Raw genomic sequence first — 22,949 nt, 5'->3', positions numbered from 1 at the left:
GGCTCAGAAAAGCATCGTCTCAGGCACTAGAAAACAAATGCACCAGACGCAGACATCAGTTCAGCGTGCCTTTGCAAAGACTGACAGGCTTTTAGCCCTAATCGTAAAAAGGCTGCAGCAGGAAGGCTTCTTACTCTGCTGAGAGGAGCAAGGCCACATACCTTCTCCTTTCGCAGGCAGTTTTCTGTCTTTACTAAACTGAATTTTTGGTGTGGGCTGTGGTCCTGCATTTTCTACTTTCATTTCAGCAAGAGCTGTCCGTACTTGGAAAATCTCGGCGGACTCTGCATAGAAATCAGCAACTCAGCCCCACCGCACCATCTGGCAGGGCTCCCGCCTTCTCTGTAGTGGCTTCCACACACTGTCATTAGATTATGCATCTGACCACCCTGCCTTGCTTACCCTGGTGTGGTCTTTCTCTTTTAAATGCAATGAATAGAATCAGAAATATATATCTTAGAATTATCTGCATTGAGGTAAGTGGAAAAGCTATATTTAGAGGCTTGGCTTGGTCAGAGGTTTTTATTTTTGCTTTTTTTTTTTTTCCTGATTTGGTTTCTTTGTTCTTAGCATTCTTTTTTTTTAAGGATTATTTGACAATGACCTGAAACTGACATAGACCTGAAACCCTCCCAATTTCAGGGGGAAAGCAGGGTATGAAGTAGGGTGATACCAACTAACTTCATTTGTGCCGGGTTTAAAGTCCACAGCTGACTTTCCCCATGTGCAGCTTCGCTTCTCATTGAGATCCTATTAAGTTTACAGATGAGATTGCAGCCACAGCTTTAACTATACAGCGTTTGGTTCTGTGTGAGGTTCCTGCAGACCTCATCGCCCCCCACCATGGGGGGTGAGGGGAGCACTGGAGCGGGTGTGGGCGGCTGATGAGGAGAGCAGACAGAAAGGCAGGACTTGCAGCTCTGTTCCTAGCTGGCCACACTGCCGAGTGACCCTGGGGCAGTCGTTGAGGCTTTGTTGTCATGTTGTGGAAAGACTTCCTCCAGTCTCTGGTGAAACTATGAGGTTTATTCCAATAAATGTGATTTCTTCTCCCATCAGTTTTTGTCCCTCTTCCAGCCCAGATTGTGATCTGTAATCCAAATGGACAAAACAGCTATGAACACAAAGATACAAATTAATGTAAATAAATTTTCTAAGGTATATTATGACCAGAGAAGTGTCAGAATTTGACTTAAGGATTCTTTTTTAATTAAAGGAAGGATAACTTTCTTACGGCCTGATTGATGGGGTGGGGGGAGGCGTTTTATAAGCTTTTTTCTTGGATGTGGCGAGGAATGTTTCCTCAGTAGAGGTCAGAAAAGAGAAGGCGATGAATGAATAGAAAATTCTTTGACAACTAGGGCTACATAATCATTATGAGTTCCCGGGATGACAAAATGAAGGCACATAATAGGTGCTTAGGGATCGGAGAACAAACTCCCTGGACAAGGACATGCTAACTAACATAAGACCCAGTTTTCAAAGGCAATGCTGTCTGGACGGCAGGATGGAGAAACCCAAAAGAGGAGACCTCAACCATTGTTGTAGAGGTTGAGATACACATTTCAAAGAATACAGTTATGAGTAAAGAATACATGTGACATAAAGGCAAAATTAAACTCTTACCTAAAAGGTGCAAATCTGATGGATCAGACAAGAACAGCAGCGTCTTTTGTGTCTTTAGGAAAAAGCATAAGGGAGTTTAAATGTACATGCTGAAATGAAATGCAGACACTCGGAAACACTTCTTTTATGCCAATTGAGTGTGACTGGTCTGACGATCGAGGCTTGAGCTAGACACTGATTCTTATTAAATTGAACAGCAGGAACTTCTTTATCTGTTTTGGCCCAGGAAGCTGGAAGCAGAGAAACTGCCTTGCCAGCTTTCATTCTTTATCTGCCCTCTTTCTGGAATCTTCTTCAAAAAGTAACCTAAGAAGAAGCAAAATTGATCACTGGTATACATCTAGGGAAGTCAGATTTATCAGCAGGAGTATAGCAAAGAGATTGTACCAGAGACAATTCTGCATCTGAAAATGGCAGTGAAGGAGCTGTATACCTGGCAGGTGACTGGGTGAGCCCTTAGGTGCAGAGGATGCCATGAGAATCCACCTTTGTCCAAAAGTGTTTTTAAATTGTTTCCTTTGTCTTGCCGTGTTACGTTGCAAGTGATCAAGCTGAAGTTTAATATTATTACCAAACCTATCTAAGATTTACTAGCATTTTCTCTGCCCCAACAATGTGCACATAGGTTGAAGGCACAGAACCCAACACTGTAGATTTTATTCAGTCCCTAAATGCCCTTCCCTCCTCTTGCCATGCCCTGTGCTAAAATAGTCTGAGCTGGGCTTTCTGCGGTCATGTCTCAATAAGGAACTGCCCAGGAGTTCTCATTGCTGTGCAGTGAGCACAATGATACTGTGAGTTTTCTGGCCGGTCACTCCCTTTGTCCTCACACCCTGCCACCTGGTCATTCACTGAAGTCACAAAAGCTTGGTCTAAGGGAAATGGGGTTGAATAACAGTAGGATTCTACTTACCTCTTAGGATTATTGTTTGATAAAAGAGATAATATAGGTATATTAGTCTGCTCATGCTGCCATAACAAAATAGCATAGACTGGGTGGCTTAAACAACAGAAAATGATTTTCTCATAGTTCTGGAGCTGGTTAGTTCAAGATCAAGATGCCAGCCCTTTTGGTTTCTGGTGAGGACCTTCTTCCTGGCTTACAGATGACCACCTTTTAGGTGTGTCCTCACATGGAGAGAGAGAAAGCAAGTTCTTCTGGTGTCTGATACCATCACGGGGGCTTCACCCTCATGACCTCACCTAAACCGAATTGCCTCCCAAAGACCCCGCCTCCAAATACCAACACAATAGGGGGTTAGGGCTTCAACGTACGAATTTTAGGGGAACGTAATTTCATGCATATCAATAGACAAGCATGCTTTGAAAAGATAAAAATATTCTCTTTACACTTGGTTGTTTCACTATTACATGATAGTCCATCCCATGGAAGGAAGCTTAAAATTTGGTATCCTTATTTTCCTTGAATGTATTTGCAAAGAAATTTCACCTAACTTAGATACAGTCATTCACTCATTCATTTATTCATTCGTTCAACAGACATTTGTGGGTTACCAACCGTGGCCAGGTCTTCACAACAATAGGTGAGAGGCTGTCCCCTCTCCACAAGAACTCTCCAGTTTGCCCCAATCCCCACCATTCCCTAATTCCCATCACCTGGCCAGCCCCTCTCTTTGGTCAGATCCCTATGTGTGCTCATTACGTACAAATGCCAAGTGACGAGGAAACCTGAGGCAATTCTAAAGTCCTGTCTTCCCAATCATTTAAACATTTGTTTCATGACTAAATGATGAGAGATTTACTGGGTCCTAGGAGGCAGTGAAGCACATAGTGGGTAAGAGGGGGCTTGAGGACCATACAGCCTGGGGTTATAATTTGGGTCCCACCACTTAGAAGCTGTGTGACTTTAAGCAAGTCATACATGGGGGTCAAATAAATGAATACATATAAAGCACTGGGTGTCTGGCACAGAGTAAGTACCTAGTGAATGTCAGCTACAATTATCATTTAATTTGCAGGACTGGAATTCAAAACATGTAACAATTTGTATGGCACTGTCCAGATAACATGGATGAGGACCCCATTTATGTCAGGCATCGCATCTTTAGGTGCTGAGTGGGGGATGTCATGACTGAAGGGTTCAGGGTGGCCGGCAGCAATGGGAGAACATGGGGAAAAAAGTTTTTCAACAAGCGCAAAATGGTCTCTATTTTAATAACTGGTAATATTGTACTGGCACACATAGGTTAAATAGTATCCCTGCCACTCTGCTTGTACAGGTGCATTTGCTTCCATGGCTTAATTACACTGATTGCCTCAGGCACAGGCTTCAGAAAGGGACCCACTGGTTTGTACACAGTTTGTGTGGCTGCACTGAATTCTGTATAGATTTGCGGCCATTTGCATGCGGAGCTCACTGCAGAACTTGGAGCAAGAGTGAGGCAGATGGGGCTGGCCTAGGTTCTATTTTCATCTAAGACTAGATTAGCATCTCTGTGAGCTCTCTCTCCTAAAGATCTATGATCCAGGCCCCCCAGGTGGGGCTTCCATTGTCTGAAGTTTCAAATTGTGCTTTTCCTTTATCTTGTAATATAGGCAGAATCAGGTTTAAAATATACCAGGTGGTCTGAAAGGAAGAGAAATCTCAGAAAGGCAACCTTGTCCATCAGAGGTGTGGGTATAGGGAATCCCATCCCAGGAACGGAGACAGGAAGCCCAGAGGAGTGGCCTATGTGGTGCCCCAGGCCACATTAGCACTGTCAAGAGGCCTTGAGGCTGCTGCCTCCTCTGAGGGGTGCCTGTGCATTGCTTTGGTGTCTTTATATTCTAAACATAGACCTGCTTCTGGATGTCAGGACATCTATTTCTAAAGAACAGATCTTTTTCTCCTTTACAGAGTTGACCAAAACCTAATTTGTGTCTGTGTCTTTAAGTTGCCTGATACTGCAGGATGAAAGCAGTTTAATAAGTACAGATACGTTCATATTCCTCAATAATCACATTATTAGTTTAATTCACTGCAGATAATGACTCTCAGCAAGAAAACTAATCTTTCCATTTTTTAAATCAATTTTTGAAATTATTTGAAAGCCTTATCAAAGAGCATTTGTAGAAGAATCCTCATTCTTTCTTCTGAGGAAAATGTTTTACCCTTTGTTGTGACATGTAGTCTACACTTTGCATTTACCATGCTTGTATTTGATTTATAATTTTTAAATGATCATTAGTAGTCAAAGAATTAAAGATGATGTTGCTTTTCTTGGACAAAAGATTTAGTTTAGTCAGTTTTTAATTGTAACCTCCTCATAAATGCATTGAGCTTCTATCTTACATGGTACAAATCATTGTTGCTATGATTGTTTTATCTATACTTTTTGTTGTTGCTCTTCTCCAAATCTGCTGTGTTTTCTCCTTTTGACTTCTTTAAAAAGTATTTCTAGCACCTACATATACTAAGGTGTGTTTTTTTACCTTGCTTTTTTGCTTCTTGGTAACATTGTGTGGCATTATGTTGAGTAGTTGAAATTAAACTCATTCCTTATACACAGCAAAAACCTTTATATCCTTAAAATAAGTGTGTTGTAAATATGGTCTTCTGAAAAGAGAAAGGGACAGAAGCAAAAAGTGTACCCAAGTGCCCACACTCATAGAAATGCACACACACACCCAAGACTCTAAAGTCCTAGTCAAAAGCTATATTTCATAAAAGAGAACTGTAGTAATGTTGATGGTTTGCCAAAACCTCAAGCAGTGACAAAATCCACAGAGTGTCCTGGAAGGGATGCCTTTGCAAAACCATGCCTCTCCAGATGGTTTGGATTAGAGATGTTTAAAAACACATGGCGGCATTAGTTTGGTTTAGAATTCATAGTTAATTCAGTAGATAAAATAATGCAAATTTGAAACTCTAGCCTGTGTATCAGAAAAATCATCAAATCTTATGATTGCTCTTAGGGGAGGTTGGTATGTGATGTGTTGATTTTTAAATGATCTAATTGAAATAATAAAATTAAGCAAGAAGGGGTAAGAAAAGGATGGAAAATACAAGAGTAAGTAAAAGCTTTCTTCTCTGCAGAATATTTATTCTTTTAAGCTGTCATATCCAATCAATTTGTGTGAGATTCGACAGCCAATTGTCATTTCCTGAGATAAACTATGTAAAGAGGTTGTGTTACAGAGGCAGCATGAAGAAATGGAAAAAAATAATCCCAGAGCATGATGCAGAGAGAGGCCAAAATGCCCTGACAGCCCACAAAGTGTGACCAAGATCCCCTCACCTCACGAAGGATAGCTAAGCCGCTTATACACGAGTTTTCCCTTTGACGTATTCAGCTTTTCCCTGTACACGTACTATTTCTAAAGGAAAGCTCACTTGATCTACATTTTAGTAAATTGTTTGGCCTTATATGTGGTTTTTAATCTTGGTGGGGCTCTGTGTGAACAGTGATGCCGCACACTGTGCTCTCTGGAGTGAGAGGTATAACAGTTTCCCCAGGGCCCCCAAAGGCCCCCTCGCTAACAGCTGGGCTCCCGCTGCCCCCTTCTTTAGGTCTGAAATCAAAAGTCTCCCACCCTCTGATGCCACAGCTGGGCAGCCAGCAGACAACTCCTAGAAAAGAACTTCTTTGTGGGCACAGTATTCATTTAATGATGTATATTATCCTGCGTGCTACCTGCCACACGAATAAAAGCATTCAGCTATGTTAAAATTGCCACTAGAAGAATGTTCATGCAAGAGCTCAAAGCCCTTCAGAAAAAATGAGACAAAGACTCTACAAAAATAGAACCAAAGGTTTCAAACAACAGTTGATGGGTTTCTAAGGTCTTGACTCCCCAAGGTGGCACAGTATTTAGTCCCCCCAGAAAGGAACACATTTTGAGTATTTTCTAAGTGTAAGAACTAGAATTGTGGCTTTTAATGTCTGGAAAGAGCTCCACAATCAAAGCAAGTGTGCTCCTTCAGCCACAAGGTGCACGCACGCGCACACACACAAAGATGTGAGGGAGATTGGGCAGACCCGTGAATAGAATCTGTGTGGGTTCGTGGAGATTTCCATAATTAAATTTTGTTTTAGCAACAGAGACATTAGCCAGTCTTAACTACTGGTCATAGTTCTGCATCTGTACCCACTTAGTATCTATAACCAGAGATTGTATTTTTGTTTCATCTTCTAATCGTCTTTTTAAATGAATGGACATGGAAACCCCAGCCAAGTCCAGGTACCATTGTAAGACAGGTTAACCATATTCTGCTATATTGGGTGAGGAGGGGATTTTTTTTTCTTTTCATTTTGTTTTTTTGGGTGTGTGTTTCTCATGTATGGGTTAATACTTTTTCCATGAGACTTATTGATAGAGTTGTAGAATTTCAGGATTTGAAGGAATCTTCATGGTTTTCTGGACCAACCATCTATTCAAAGACTGCTTTCTCTCAAATGATTCCTTCTTCCCCGGCCAAGTCACCCTCTTCCCCTGCTTGAACACGGCTCATGCTCCTGACCCAGGGCCAACCACCCCATCTCTGGCCAGTGCTGCAGTTTCCTAGTGTGCCTGCAGCAGGATGACATTCCATCCTAAGGCTTGCCGGTCACAGACACAGGCAAAATGGCCTTGGAATGTCAAGAGGATCAAGCCCAGGAGCAGGGCAGCTGGCTTTGGGTTGCTTTGGGAGTGGGAAAGCACTTAAATACAATACTGTCTGCCCTCCCCACCGCCTTCCTCATGTGTCTCTTCCTCTTTGTCCTCACTTGCTTCCTTTCACATCATTTCATCAAAGGCAAATCAACCTATTGTCATTAAAATTATTGAAAAGACTTCACTTTGGAGGAGGGTGCTCAGGGGAGGCTCTCCTTGCTCCCCGCCAACCCAGTGCTACCTGTGCTCTGCCTCCTCTCCCGCCTCATCCTCTCCACCTGCCAAGCCACACTTCTGATCATGCCCTCTACCTGTTTCATAGCATTTTCTTTAATATGCGTGGTCAAATTGGGAGGACTTGCTAAATTTCAGAACTGGATTTCACTGGATTTTCCCCTTTATATAGTGAAAGTTGCTGACACAGGCTTAACGCAAACCTGCTGCCTTTAGAACATTACAGTATGTTTTCCCCATTGTAAGAGGGACATTTGAGCCAAGTTCGATAAAACATCACCAATTCGGTCAGATGTGGCTCACTAGAGGAGACCTCGATAACTAACTAAATTTTTTGGAAAAGTAAATAACTGTACCCTTCAAGCTATCCTTTGTGTAAATAGGAGTTTCCACATAAAAGGTCCTCTGATATGTTATCTGCTGATTTGGGACATTGTTACAGGAATTAAGGTATATTAACACCAAGAGTATGTGAAAAAACCTGAATTAGTAATCAAACATCAGGGACCTGATTGCTTTAGTGAAGAGTTAGGAAGGTTTTGTTGTTTGTATATTACAGTTCATAAATGAACATTTACAAAATGCTTAAGAGACTTAGAAACTGTTTATTCCCTCACATTATTCATCTAGTTAGCAAGTACTATTTTTCATAGACAGTGTAAAGGGAAACCAGTTAGCTTCTACTCTTCAGTAATTTGCAGCTAGTTAAGCAGTTCTTGTGTTCTAGGAATAATGTCAAAGTAATATGGGTCTGAGAAGCTCCTTTCCCATTTATTTCAAACCAAATTAAAGATATTTCCTTAAAAACCTTATGAGTATTTTAATGTTGTCCATATCATGGAAACTTGTCCTGAGAGACCCAAGGCTGTTGAATCTTGCCTATCACTGGAATGAATTCAATTCATAAACATCATACATGATTGCTCTCAGCCTCAAAACTCCTCTAATGTAAGGAAAGATATAAATGAGCAAGTAAATCGTACATTGCTATTCTACATAGTTTCTACTGAAAACCTTTGAGTATGGGTGTGACTAGTTCCTATCAGTAATATTTGGGAGCATAATTCTGAGACATCGGAGCTGCAAAATATGATGGGAAGAATGAAAGTGCAGAAATAGGGCAAATCTTTTCATTTTCACCTACAGAATACAATTTGCCGTGCCCCTGGGGCAACAGCGGGTCAGCCCAAAGAAAAGCACTCTAAGCATGTGTACAGCATATTTTTTAAAAGGCCAGTGGATTTTTGCTGCTTAGTCCACAGGCATCAAGGTAAGAAAGATGATGCCCTGGAAAACAGGCAATATCAGTTAAAACAAAATTTGGTATGAATGCCAAGAGCTATATTAGAATTTTTTATGCCCAAAGCCTGATTACTTGGAGCCTTAATTCTGTTCTCTCTCTCTCTCTGGCACTGAGCCTGAGGGGCCACGATCCGTTTCACTAGTTCAGCGAGTTCAGATACCACCTGTGTTCCAACAGTGAAGTCAGACCGAGAGGAAAGGAAGCTCGCTTGGCTGCTCAGATCCATCTCCACTCAAGCTGCTCTGTTTATTATTCCACTAGGGAATTCTCTGCCCTTGAAGGCTGATCCGATGAGGGTGGGATCGTAGGCAGCAGGTATGCCATGAACAACAAACCCATATTCTTAACATATGTTTAATTTGAGTAACTCTCCTCCTTTAAAATACCTCTTGATTTTAAATCCACATCCTGATTTGCCCACTCTTGTTACCATTTTCTGCTGCCTGTTCTGAATTAATCCTTTGAGGTGGTCATTCCCCGGAAAGAAAAAAGGAAAATGAGAACAGGGATGCAAAGCGGGGAATGTGAATGAAAGAGAATGGGAGAAAGCAGAGGGAAGGGGGTCATTAAGTAGAGTCTGTTTTCATGAGCTAGGTTTGCTTTGAGCTGTGTGAGACGGGAGAGGTAGAGGAAGGAGAGAAATACAAGGCAAAGGCACTCGAAAGGTTATCCGTTAACATCCCTACTGAAGAATGGAAATCATTTTTCTGCAACAGAGCTCAATTTACAAAGATTATTTTCGTTCTCCGTCGTACTTCATCTCAAAGAATTGATACAATCTAATATTTCCGTGGTAGAAAATTAAATGATTTTACTGTCAAAGTCAGTGTTTAAACTGAGATAATTTGAATTATATTTTATATAGTGATCATGTCACTGGGATGTCTAAACATTCTTTGTAAAAGTAGTAATCCCTGATTCTGATTTTTTATCAACAGAAAACTGACTAAAGGTTAGATATTAGCTACCAATTGCTGTTATTTGTAAAAACCTACAGAGAAGGCTGGTATTATTGAAGAATTCTGAGTTGAAATACATTCTTTACTTCAGAATTATTAACCCTTTAAGGAGACTTTCTGCATTTTTCTCAGGTATATTTTAAGTTCAGAGGTTCATGAAACTTCTTCAAATACTTGATTTAGAATATTTTTAAAAGTGCAGTGGTGATATCTTATGCTATTAAATACATTATAACATAACAATATATTACATTGCTTGATATCATCAAATTCGTTTTCCCTATTTCTATCTATGTATTAATTCATCTGTCTGCCTATTGAATCCAAGTTTTGCTGGTCCACACCAGACTGGTTAAATGAGGGTTGTTTTTTTAAATTCAAGTATAGTTGGTTTACAATGTTGTGTTAATTTCTGGTGCGCTGTGTAGTGATTCAGATATATATACCTATATATAGGTATATATATATTCTTTTTCATTATAAGCCATTACGAAGTATTGAATATAGTTCCCTGTGTGACACAGTAGGACCTTGTTTGTCTACTGAGGTCTTGTTTATAGTATAAACCACACTTCTACAGTTCCTACCTGCAATTTAAGATTTCTGAGTTCTTTAAATTCCACTTTTTTTCTGGAAGCTTCTAGAGGAGGTTGCAAGTATGTGCATGAGTGAGCTTTCAAGGACTGACGGCCTGTGACGCTGAAGGCGGCTTGCTGGGACGCCAGCACCCAGGCTCCACTGCCTTCCCTGTGCTCTGACCCCTCAGACACCTCAGGGCTGGCGCTCGCTTCCTCCAGAGCGAGCTTCACAACCACGTGCTGGTTTCTAGCTGCAGCATCACTGCTGCTGTTATGCTCCAGAGCCCTGAACAGCCCAGTGACTCCTAGAACTGAAGCCTTTCATGTCAGAGTATGTTCCATGAAGAAAGAGACAAAATGATTCTCTCCCTTAAGTGTGTAGTCATTGCATCAAGGAAGCCTGAACAGGGCAAGCTGGTGCCCCTGTATCTCCAGAGTTCCTAGCACATACAGTCTTCCTTTTGTGCCAGTCACACCCTGATGGTGGATAGGTGCTGGGGGACCTGTCCCACTAGTCTGCTGTTTGTAACTATCCGAACTGTAGACACTGGTTGGGTTCCAACCTGACTACCTGTTTAATTTTATTTCAAATTTGAAACATGGTGATCTTCACTTCAACACTGGAGCAGTCTGCATTTTTATCCAGAACAACCTAGCATACTTATTAGCCAAGGCTACAAGGATGAACAGGGTATGTACCCTCCCTGTGAGGAATTTACCCCCCTTGCCTAGGTCGAAAGCAGGAGTGAGTGATCTTGAGGTAATTGCAATCTACAAAACTGAAGAAACTGGTACATACTTTACCCAGAACTCCGCCACCGTGGTGCAACCCGACTTAAGACTTAGTGTGAAAGGTTGAAAGTGGAGTGGAGATAGGGATGGTTGGGCTAGTTTGTGGAAAAGGCCTTTGGAAACCTGAGCCGGCACACACGAGGAGGGAGGCGACCTCACATGAAGAATACCTACCTCCTACCTCAGGATCCTGCAAATGGTTTGGGGATGGTTGGTGAACCACAGGTATTCCTAAGGCTGGTTCCTATTAGACAGGGAAAGCTAGAAGCCTCGCTTTTTCCTCATCCTTGCTGAGGAATGAAACTAATAAAGTCAGTTACTATTTAGACGAGTGAGTGAGTGAGTGAGTGCTGATCGTTTTGGGGAGAATGTTGCTGGAGAGGGACTGACCAGTAGAGGCCACTGAAGGGCTTCTTGGGGCCAGGGGAGAGCACAGCTAGCCAGTAGTTGAAGGAATGCAAGACTCAGTGGCAACTCTGTTAACATCGTTAGGGGAAATCTACCTAAATCAAAATCATAAGGAAAACCTTGCCTTTGCAGATACACATATATACATATATATATATTTTGTCATTCCACAAATAAAACATGTATTTCAAAATCTGGCACAATGACCATCTTTGCAAGACTGAATTCTATAGATGAAAAATTCTTAAGAGAAGTTTGTATTACCAGATGCTTGGTATCATGCAGTCCAAACATTTTGAATGTGTTTTAAAATAATCTTCCAGATGTGTGACAGCTTGTAGCTAGCTACATAGCCCTGTCTGTATTTTGGAAGGAGGGGCAGTGTGTGGAAAACTGAGGTAAGTATTCACATTATACAGGAAAATGAAACTCTTACTGCCTTCTTGGTCTGATTGCCTTGGAAAAAAGTGGTTTAATTTTTTTTTTTTTTTGCCTTTCAACCAGTTTCTTCAACTCTACATTTAACCTGGCAAATATAGACACAGATAGAACTTTCCACAGTACCTTGTATTTGCCATATGAAAGGCATTATTGCTACTAGGTTATGACATTTTCTGACTCCAAAAGCAGTTACTGAGAAATTCAACTTTATTTTGTGTTTATTGGTCCTGCTTCTTGATAGTAAATATATATATATAGTTTTCCCAGTTTTGTTATAGTTTAAAGCTCATGTTTAAGAATATGGAATTAAATAAGAAGAAGAAAAGAAAATATAGTAGAGATTTGCTTACCTTTGAACTGGATTTTCCCACAGAAATTCATTCTTCAGTGAGAGCTATGTGCTGTGTTAAACCCACCTAAGGAGGCTTAAGCTTGCAAACAATAGGTGCTAAATATTCAGTGCCTACTGAAACTGTGGGAAAAATTGCTCAGGAGCATTTACATCTTGGGAGTTTTGCACAGTTATTTCCTCTAGGTCACAGACATTCTGTCTGTACTTAGATAATCAGTAAGTAAATCTGTGGACTCTGTCTTTGATATAATATGGTATCTTTGCTAGGTTTAAAGGAAAAGAATGCCTGGGGTATCGAATTCTAAAGCATTGTTTCACATGTCAGTCTGGTTCTCAATACTTATCTCTTTCTATCAGCATACTTAAGTATAGTGTTTGCTTTCCAGTTATTCCCAATTACTCTTTATCACCACTTATATATGATATGTTTATAGAACTGGGCATTGGGCAAAAATATTGGGTTGTCATCCCTCTCTGAATGCTACAATTAAATTAAAGGTGACAGTGTTCCTGTACTTGTTTTGACCAAGAACTGGTAGAAGTTTGTCCAAGTGACACAGACTCACAGGCATGAAATGTCAGTTGTTTCAAAACAGCTGAAAAACTTGAACATACATAATTGTCCATCACCAAAGTACCCATAGATGACCTGCCAAAATCATCCTGAAACTTTACTTCCATTGGTGGGAGGAGGGTTGGGGGACAGTTGGAGGTAAGATTATTGTCATATGTATTTTAATGCCATAAGGACAAATTTGAAAAAGGTTTGACAGGTGGTGAATGAATCTTGATTGACATGATGGCTGGTAGATCTCTAATGGGAGAATAGTTCAGTGATGGTGATTTAGATTTGAAGGGTTTATATCGGAGGGGGAAGATATGTGATTCAGGGTGTTAATCATGACATAGCTTGGGTTTTTACAGGTAGAATTCCAATACCCTCTGTGCATCTTTACTCCTGAAGATTACCACCCCCTCTGTTTTGTTGGTTGATCTGTCTGAATGGGTAATTGGAGAAAGGAGTTTAGTATGAAATGGGATGCAAGGGAAGTAGAAAGGCTGTATCTTTGTCTCTATGTGACAGTGAGCAACTTAAGTTGGTTAGGAGAAATCTGTCACAACAGACTATATTCTGTCTACGAGGCAAAAGAGAGTAGAATAGAACCAGAGAGCATTTTGTAAGTCAAAACAGGGTGAATTGAACATGAGCTTGAATGAGTATGAACTTTGAGGGTCTGGGAGGGATCAGACATGTTTGCTGTACCTGTGACCATGACTTTGGCTAGTGATGAGCCATGGGAATTAGCTAACCTTACAAATAATTCAAAGTGTTTAGCTTATCATTTTCTCAAAAGACTTACAAGTTGATCAAATATTTATTAAACACTGTGGTAGGCAGAATAATGGCCACCTACTAATACCAGGAAACTATGAATGTGACCTTACATGGCAAAGGGACTTTGCTGATGTGATAAACTAAGGCCCTTGAGAAGGGGAGGTTATTCTGGATTATCTGGATGCGCCCAAAGTAATCACAAGGGCCCTTGTAAATGAAAGAGGGAGGCAGGAGAGTCAGGCTCAGAAGGAAATGTGATGATGGGAACAGAATCAAAGTGATGTGATGTGAGCAAGACTCAACGAGCCATTGCTGCTTTGAAGATGAAAGGTGGCCATGAGCCAAGGAATGAAGCCACCTCTAGAAGGTAGAGAGAAGGCAAGGTAATTAATTCACCCCTAGAGTCTCTAGAAAGGAGTGCAGCCTTGCCTACCCCTTGATTTTACTCCTAACCTCCGGAACTCTAAGATAATAAATTTGTATTATTTTAAGCCACTTGGTAATTTGTTACAGTAGCAATAAGAAATGTATACAAGTACCTCCTAGTTCTCAGGAACTGTCTTAGGCACAAAGCAGAACAGAGAAAAGAGAACATCTCTTGCCCTTGTGAGTGAGGTGCTCAAGTCCAGCTTGCCCATTGTATGTCACCTGATAGAATGAACACGGTTTTCACAGAGAAAATCATCCTTGATTACCAGTCTGTGGAACTTTACACAACAACATCTGTATCTTATGAATAGGAAAAAAAGCCCATCCTGCCCTTCCCACACAAGTTTTTTGTGTTACCCTGAAGGCTGTTGTTCTCTGACCACAGCAGTTTAACCGCAATCCAATCTCTTTTATATGTGAAGGATCTTCTATAGCATTACAGTCCTGCTTTTGCATTCGGAAGAGCTGGGACTCTCTAAGGCCATGACTTGAAAAGGAGGTGGCCTTTTCTTGAGGGCAGTGGTCCTTCACCTAAATGAGGAAACCACATCCACAAGGAGTTAAGTCACACTGCTGGAGTCACAGATCCTGCTAGAGCTTGAGTTTCCTGACCCACTTTTCAGTGTCTTCCCATTTTCCTAACAGACACTAGGGTGCCTGGATCCACATGCTGTTTCAAAATCTGAAATAGGAATCAAGTCCATTTCACTAACCAACTTCCCAGCACACCATGTGGATTACAAAAGGAAATTAATGTGGAAATAAACGCTTTGGAAGCTAAAGGAACCATGTTCTCTTGCTGTAGTGTTTGGCGGGTCTCACTGTTGGTGTCATTTTCAAGTGTGGGGCTTGATTTAGTAGACGCAGCCAACAACTGTGTATCTAATCAAAGGGCTAGAAGCACACAACTTTCAGTGTTGGGGAACCATGAGAAGCATTTTCAAGTTTTGGAGTGGTATGTCAGGAAAAAAGGCGAAAAGCATCCAAAGGGAGCTGGGAGATCAAGCTTAGAGATCTTGTTTTTCAGGTCTGGTATGGTCACTTTGTAAAGTATTGCAGACAATGCGTTATAATTTATCACACTGATACTCTTAGATTGGATGAAGCCCAAACACAAGGAGTTAGATGCGTATTAAATTACCTCTTACTTAAAAGGAGGGTGGTCTCACTAGGGCAGGATGGAGTTCATTAGCAGCCTGAGAAGCTTTTTTTAACTCTTCATTATCTGGTTTCGTATTATTCCTGCTTCCCCAGGACCACAGGACACTTTTCCTTTTTTAATTCTTAGAAAAGTACACTGTGCATTGTATGAATCTCAGTAGCCACCCTTTCCAAAGATAAAGTACCCATCATCACAGATATAAACCAAACTTGGATTACTATGAAAACTGCTCCTATTCTTTACATAAAATCATTTATTTTTCCTTTTTAGGAAAAAGCAGAAAAAATGTTTGTATTGGGGGGGTAGTTTATTTTTAGAGGCGGTACAGAGGATTGAACCCAGGACTTGTGCATGCTAAGCGTGTGCTCTGCCACTAGAGCTATACCCTCCCTCCTGTGTTTTTATTTACACATTCCATTATGATAATTGACTGACACACCTATTGGGTATAGTCTAATGTGTTTGGGAATTACGATCACATTTCTTGTAGCTTACCAGCTTTATCATCCATAGAATTCACTGAATGGCATGGTTCAGACAGGATTCTATTGACAGAAGGCTTTGACTATGCCTCCAGATTCTTTTTCCAGAACTAAGAACTTCAGACTCTATGTAAATGGCCTTTAATTTGTGCATTCTAAGTCTTGTGAGATAGTTTTCCCCTGGGGGACAAGAAGGACAGAGAGAAATCTCTGTAGTGCTGTAAATTTAATCATTTGATCCCAAAGGAATTTTTATTTTTTATTTATACATTTTTGTTTGTCTCAGTTTATTATTTGTCCTTCTTTGAAAAACCAGTTCAGGTTGAACAATTGGGAATTTGATACCCATTTATCCATTGGTCTTCCAAGAATACATAAATGTTATGTTAAGAGAGGATTTATCTCAGCTTAAAAATGAACCACCAGGACAGACTTCTGTCCCTTTCCACTCTACTCACTCTCCCCCTTTGGGTCTCTTGTTAAACATCAAAGAATCTTCAGTGGAAAAAGCATCGGTGTAGAAATTGGGGGATGGGTGAGACTTGGGATTGGGTGACAATCACAAAAATCAGTTTACCCTTGTCTCTTGCATTGATCTTTCAGCAAGCACTTAAACCCAGTTTTTTTCCAGTCCTTTTTTAGTACTTCAAAGTAGCAGTTTATCAATAGAACCAGCAAGCTAGACACAGTCCTAGGAGGTCATCTGGTTCATCTCCGTGCCTTAGGCACAAACATATCTAAGTAATTCCAGGCAGATAACAAGAGACAAAGACTGCTTCTGCCTGTGTACCACAGATCTTCTGGGCTGTAGGACGTCACTTCCCATTTGCTTCCTATATAATTTTAATGTGAGAAAGCACCTCTTCTTGCCAAATTCTTGTACTTACGTGCTAAATTTAGAATAATACAACTGCTTTCATGCAGCATCACAGCTGGCAAAACCACCACAGTAACAAAAAAAAAAAAAAGCATGTGAAGAGCCTATGTGTAGTGGAACAATTTAGTTTTTTTTATTTCCCTTAATGGTCCCCCTGTAATTTCTGACCTAAATGGCTCAGTAATGATCTAATGTGGGATATTTCATGACTCTTTGGGTGGATCCTCCAAATGTTGACTTACTTTATTAGCAGGGGTTTGTCGAGTGACATATGGAAACTGCATTTTCTTTCTCATTTTTTGACCTCCACTAGCACAAAACTCGAATCCTATAAATTCAGAAAGAAATTGGCGACGGAGCAAGACACAGGTCTATTGTGCAGTTGTTATTAGACATTCTTGCCAGTACAATAGTTCTGAATCTGATTAGCCTATTTATTATTATTCATTAAAAAAGTACACGATAACTGAATTCTAGTAATTTCTGTAGCTGAAAGCTGTTGCCTTTTTTGTATAGCTGAGGAAGAATTCATAGACAAAGAAGCTGGCTCTTTTTTTTCCTCCACATGGCTTACTCCATTAGGATGGGGTGTGAAGCACGGAACTGGGGAAGGACCCATATTCCTGAATGCTGTGTTTGTCCCCTTTATAAGAACTCAGTACTTTTTCAATAGAAACTAAATTTAATTTGTGGCTACACTTTAAGTAAGATGGTTTGATGGTAAAGTGGAACAGTCCCAGCCCTCGCGTGGCCAAATCCCTTAGCGTCGCTTTCATGTGGTCGGGTAAGCCATTCTCAGAAACTCTGAGCGTTTTTGAAGATATTAAACTGGAGACATTCACAGTTCTTCCCTCCCTTTTTGCTATTAATCCTTCATGTTTTAACAAGTACTGAAGCTAATGCTGCCTACACTCTTCCGTGTCAAATTGGAACTTTTTTCTTCTCTCTCGAATAGTCTGTTGTCTCTAGTTCATATTCACATAAATCAAAGGAGTAGATGTTAACACATGCCCTATTCAAATATCAACTTCCTTTTTTTAATCAAGCAGGATTGAGATATTTAATTTGAAGAAAGCTGGTGTTTTTTAAGATTAAACAAGCCATATATTCACCTCTTCCTATTCTTTCTTGTCATTTTTATAAAGCAAAATTTTGCTTTCAGCTTGCACCAGACCCTTATTCCCGCTAGGGCACAGCAACCTGGATATCATATTTCCCCAAAAGCAGACCCTAAATGGTTCATAAATGATTGGAAGTCTATACTGCAAAAGCTTCTTTGACCTGAGCAGGTTTCATTGAGCATTATTGTCAAAAATGGTAGCATATCTCCACCTTGCTTTATTCACAGTAAAGTTTTGGAATAATTTAATTTGTAAAAATTGAATGTGGGTGTGGGTGTCTTATGATCCCCTTTCACCACCCCCCCTCAAACTCTTGGATTTTGTTGTTCAGATGTTTTCTAAGACCTGGGATATCTATGTCTAGGCCTAATTATGAGGGCCCAAATTGACACACATTCTAGGAAATAACTTGACCACCAATACTCCTCAAAAATTGAAGATCATTCGAAAAAAGGGAAGTCTGAAAAACTACCCCAGCCAAGAGATACCTAAGGAGACATGATGTCTAAATGTAAGGTGGTGTCCTGGATGGGATCCTGGAACAAGAAAAGGACTTTGGGTAAAAACTAAGACTCTCTGAATAAAGTTTGGCCTTCAGTTATATTGTATCAACATTGGTTCATTTGTTGTGAAAAATGCACTATACTGGTGAGCAGTGTGACAATCGGGAGGATGTTCACATTAGGGAAAACAGCCTATGAGGTGTATGAAACTCTACTGTCGTTAGCACTTTTGTGCAAATCTAAAACCATTATAAAAAGTTTGTTAAATAATTTGTGCTGATTTCTCTACAGAAGTCTTACTATCTGTTAGGATTGAAATAGGAGTAAGAGCCACTTTTCCTTTTACAAATAAGTTTCTGTGGGAGGCAAACTTTCTGTTTGAAATATGAAACTCAGGTCATTTCTTGACAAAGAGAAATTTCCTGGTTGGTCTGCAGTGTAACGTGGTCGTATGTAGTCTGGCGCATGGCACAAGGAAGATTTCCACTATGTTGTGTGCTTGATAATGTGAAGTTATTTTGTAAGAGTAGCTTTGCATTTTAAAGAACTTTTTCCCAAGATTTTCCATCTTGCGGTTGAGTAGTTTTATTACACACAAAGAATTGTGTGTATAAAGGACTCATTGTCACCTTAAATTTTTGGTGGTGTGTCTTGCCTTTTAGGTTCTGTTAGAGTCTCTCCTAGTATAGGTAACGGTGGAATGCATCTCAAAATTTTCACTGATTGTTGTTTTTTAACTTTTTTCTTAACACAGGCCATTTTTTTCTTTCTTTTTAATTTTTAAATTTTTATTGAATGAAAGATTCTTTAAAATCCATAGTGCTTTACAATTTTCAAAAGTTTCACACAGATGATTTCATATAATCCTATAATAACCCTTTTTTCCTCTACTCTTATATTGCCCCTCCCCCCTTCCCTTAGCATAATCCTTTTATTTCCAAAATGTGACAATTTTCGCCAAGGTGACCCCATAAACCTAATAAACCCCGTATTTTAAAAATATAGGCATATTTCATGTTTCTGGAGTTCAGAAGAATGCTCCCCAGGTCCTGTGTCTGTCTCTAAGTAGGGAGTCAGTTTTGTTTGTTAAAACACACAGGGGCATTCTCCCCTTCTCACAAGAACTAATAACAGTTCCCATATTTATTTACGGGCATAAACACTCATTTAAGAAGAACTTGTATTGAAATGGCATTTTTGGTTTAGTTGCATAGTGACAAGATGAAAACAAAGCATTTTCTCCCAAAGCAGTGACAGTAAACGCAGGGCTTGTCAGTTGTGACCCAGGTGGTTTCCAGGTGCTGGCTGTCCAGTAGAGGCCCAGGAAGTGATTAATAGGTCTTGATCAGTTCTCAGCGGGAAGTACCCACCGCATGGTAAATGTCACCACAGTCGGCACTAATTAGTTCTGTTGTCAGCTGTCGAAACTGGTAGGGTAGGAGCTGTTGAGTCAGGGGATCGTTCCTACCCCGGCAGCTGAGGTCCAACTGGAGAGGGGCTGGAGACTCAGTGCCAAAGCCCTGTCTGCCCCGAGGGGATGCATGAAGTTGTCTATGATCATGTGCAGTCAGAAGTGTGGTGTTCAGGAGTGTGGACTTTACACTTCAAAGAGAAAATGTACTTACATTCAGTCGATGCAAGATTTCGCCGTATATTGACTTCTAAATCAGCCAGGATGTAGTTCAGATCTGGGCTTTGTCACTTACTATCCTTTTGACCTTAAGTCCATGACTTTACTTGCCTGAGTCTGGGTTTCCTAATCTGAAAAAAATGGAGGCAAAATTACCCAGCTATTAGGACTGATAAAGAGATGTATACAACATGTTTGGCACTTAATAGGTGCTCAAAGATTTTGGAATGCCCCCACAAGTAAATAACCACGTAACCTGGTGTGACAGCGACGGTGTTCATTAGCCCTCCTAATCATAAACAAGCAGGCTCTCAGCAGTTCAGTATCGGCATGGAGCCTGATGCGGAAGGGAACTTAGGACCTCAGCCTTCACTGTCCCTCTCATTGATCACTTCCTAAGAGCCTGCTCATTTAGGAGAGGAGCGGGAACAGGAGAGATGTAAAAACCAGCGAGTCAAATTGAAGGAAGTTAAGCAATGGCGCTTTAGCAGAGGACCATTTATTGTATCACACGTGCCTCATTTGGCTGAGTTGTGAAAATGGGTGCATGGCCCCATAAAGGAGGCATCCTAGTCCTGGCCTACATGGATGCAAAATGAGATTCATCCCACAGTGACTTTGGGCCATACTCGATTAAGTCACTGTTATCAAATGGACCTCCAGGCCTCTTCAAATTCAGATTCAGTAGATCCAGGCTGGGACTCAAGAATCTGTGTTTTTAACAAATTCTCTAGGCACTTCTTCTGTTCATATAAGTTTGAGAACCATTGATTTAAAACAGTACTGTTCACTCGACTGCACATGGGAATTTCCTGTGCAACTTTTAAAAATCTTGGTGCCTGAGTCCCACCCCCAGAAAATCTAATTTAATTGATATGGGCTGTGGCTTGAGAATTGGGGAATTTAAAAAAGCTCCTTAGATGATGCTAAGGTACAGGCAAATGTGGAGTAATACTAGCTTAGAAAATGGCTTGAGGGGTCCCTGCACCTGCAAATGATGAATAAGAATAAGTCACAATCAGATGTAAAGTCACATCGCAGATAAGTAGGTTCCAGCTCGATTTAAGGTATGAGATGTTGGGGAAATCTGCAATTAGGATGGTTACTATAAAAAACAAAAAATACCCAAACACTCATATTTATAGTAATATTCATAGTAGCAAAAAAGTGGAAGCAACCCACGTGTCTACTGACAGATGAATGGATAAACAAAATCTGGTATATGCATATGATGGAATGGTATTCAGACTTAGACAGGGAGGAACTTCTGACACATGATACGACGTAGTAACACTTGTAGTACTATGTGGCTTTAGTAACAACTTGAGGACAAATGCTTGTGAACTAAACCAGTCACAAAAGACATAGACGATGTGATTCCACTTATATGAGGTTCCTCAAGTAGTCAAATCTATGGGGACAAAAAGTAGAATGGTGGCTGCCAAGGGCTGAGATGAGGATAGGAATGAGGAATTAGTGTTTAATAGATGTGGAGTTTCAGTTAGGGAAGATGAAAATGTTCTTAGGTGATGGTGATGCTTACGCAAAAATGTGAACGTACTTAAGGCCATTAAGTAGTGTACTTAAAAATAGTTAATAATTTTGTAATGTGTATTTAGCCACAATTTTTAAATAGTTTGCAAATGTGCCCCAAAAAATGAAGGCTTAGAGGATGTATATAACTAGTAGACATCAGAGCAGGAATCAGCTCTAGAGAGTTCACGTGTGTCCACCTCAGAACCTCTCAGGGAGTAGAAACTAAAGAAGCCATACAGGGGGAAGTAAAGAGAATCAAATAATTATTAGAGGAAAGAGTGATCAGAATAGTCCAGACAGTTGTCTTGAAGAGAAGAAATAAGGTTGGTAAGCTTCATGAGATTAGAACTATGACTGCACACTAACTTTCTGAAAAATTGAGATTTAATTCACACACCATAAAATTCACCCTTTTTATGGGTGCAGTTCTCTGGATTTTTTGGGATATTCACAAAGTTGTACAACCGTCACCACCGTCTAACTCTAGAACATTTTTATCACTCCCAAAATAAACTCAGACCCATTAGTAGATTCATCCATGCTGTAGCATGTATCAGTACTTCATTCCTTTTCATTGGTCAGTACTATTCCATTGTATGGATTCACCACATTTTGTTTTTCTATTCCTCAGTTGATGGGCACTTGGGTTGTTTCTACTTCTTGGCTATTATCAGTAATGCTGCTAGGAACATTCAGGTACAATTTGAGTAGCTACATGTTTTTTGTTATCTTAGGTGTGTACCTTGAAGTGGAATTGCTGGGTCAGATGCTGCCTCTATGTTTAACACCACCAGACTGCTTTTCAGAGTGGCTGCCTCGTTTTCCATTCCTACCAGCACTGTATGAGTGTTCCAGTTTCTCCATAGCCTGTCTGACACTTGTTATTTTCATTTTTTGTTTGTTGCCCCCCTAGCTTTATTGAGGTACAGTGGACATGTAAACATTTAAAAATTACTGCCATCCTAGTGGGTGTGAAGTGATACTTCTTTGTGGTTTATGCACTAACTTTTGTGTCTTCAGCACACTGCCCAAGTCTAGGCACACACAGTACTGAAAGGCATGAAAATTCCAAGGGATTCTAAGAAAGGTCATTGGAGTGAGTGGTTGCTGATCTCCCACAAATCAAATTTTATAATCAGCGTCTTGTCTTTTTTTTTTTTTTTTGGATACAAACTGAGTCAAGAATTAGCAAGCAAATGAATTCAGTCTCTGCACTTGAACACCCTGTTACTAATGAGGTAATAACTTTCAGTAGATGGTCACTCTTAAAGTTTAGAAGAATGACGTGTGCACCCTAGGATGGAGACTTAGATATAGGAAAAGAGAGCTCTGGAGGAAGAAAGACCCTTTCCCTTTACAGCAATTAAAGCTAAGAGTCCAACTCCTGACTCATGTCTTAGTTTTACCACCTTCACACCTTCTACATTGTCAGATGCCTGGTTCTGCACGATTGCCTGTATGCCTGTAAGAGTTGTTTTCCAGAGCGGTGTTCTCCAATTATGCTTGTTTCCATTAACAAAAGAAGTATCTTTGTGGGTTTCTTAGGTACTTGCAGAAATACATACTAGCCCACTCATAGCCAGAA

The 22,949-nt window shown here is 40.4% G+C and overlaps 1 protein-coding gene across 9 annotated transcripts in view; it reads left to right on the top strand.

Annotated features, from left to right (window-relative positions):
- The window catches only part of DYNC1I1 (dynein cytoplasmic 1 intermediate chain 1), a 435,553-nt gene that overhangs the window by 330,184 nt on the left and 82,420 nt on the right, over positions 1-22,949 (top strand). The window lies entirely within an intron of this gene.

Source organism: Vicugna pacos, chromosome 7, assembly GCF_048564905.1.
Source record: "Vicugna pacos chromosome 7, VicPac4, whole genome shotgun sequence".
Taxonomy (NCBI): Eukaryota; Metazoa; Chordata; class Mammalia; order Artiodactyla; family Camelidae; genus Vicugna; species Vicugna pacos.
Note: the sequence above shows the minus strand (reverse complement) of the source record. Positions and strands in the feature narration are given on the sequence as shown.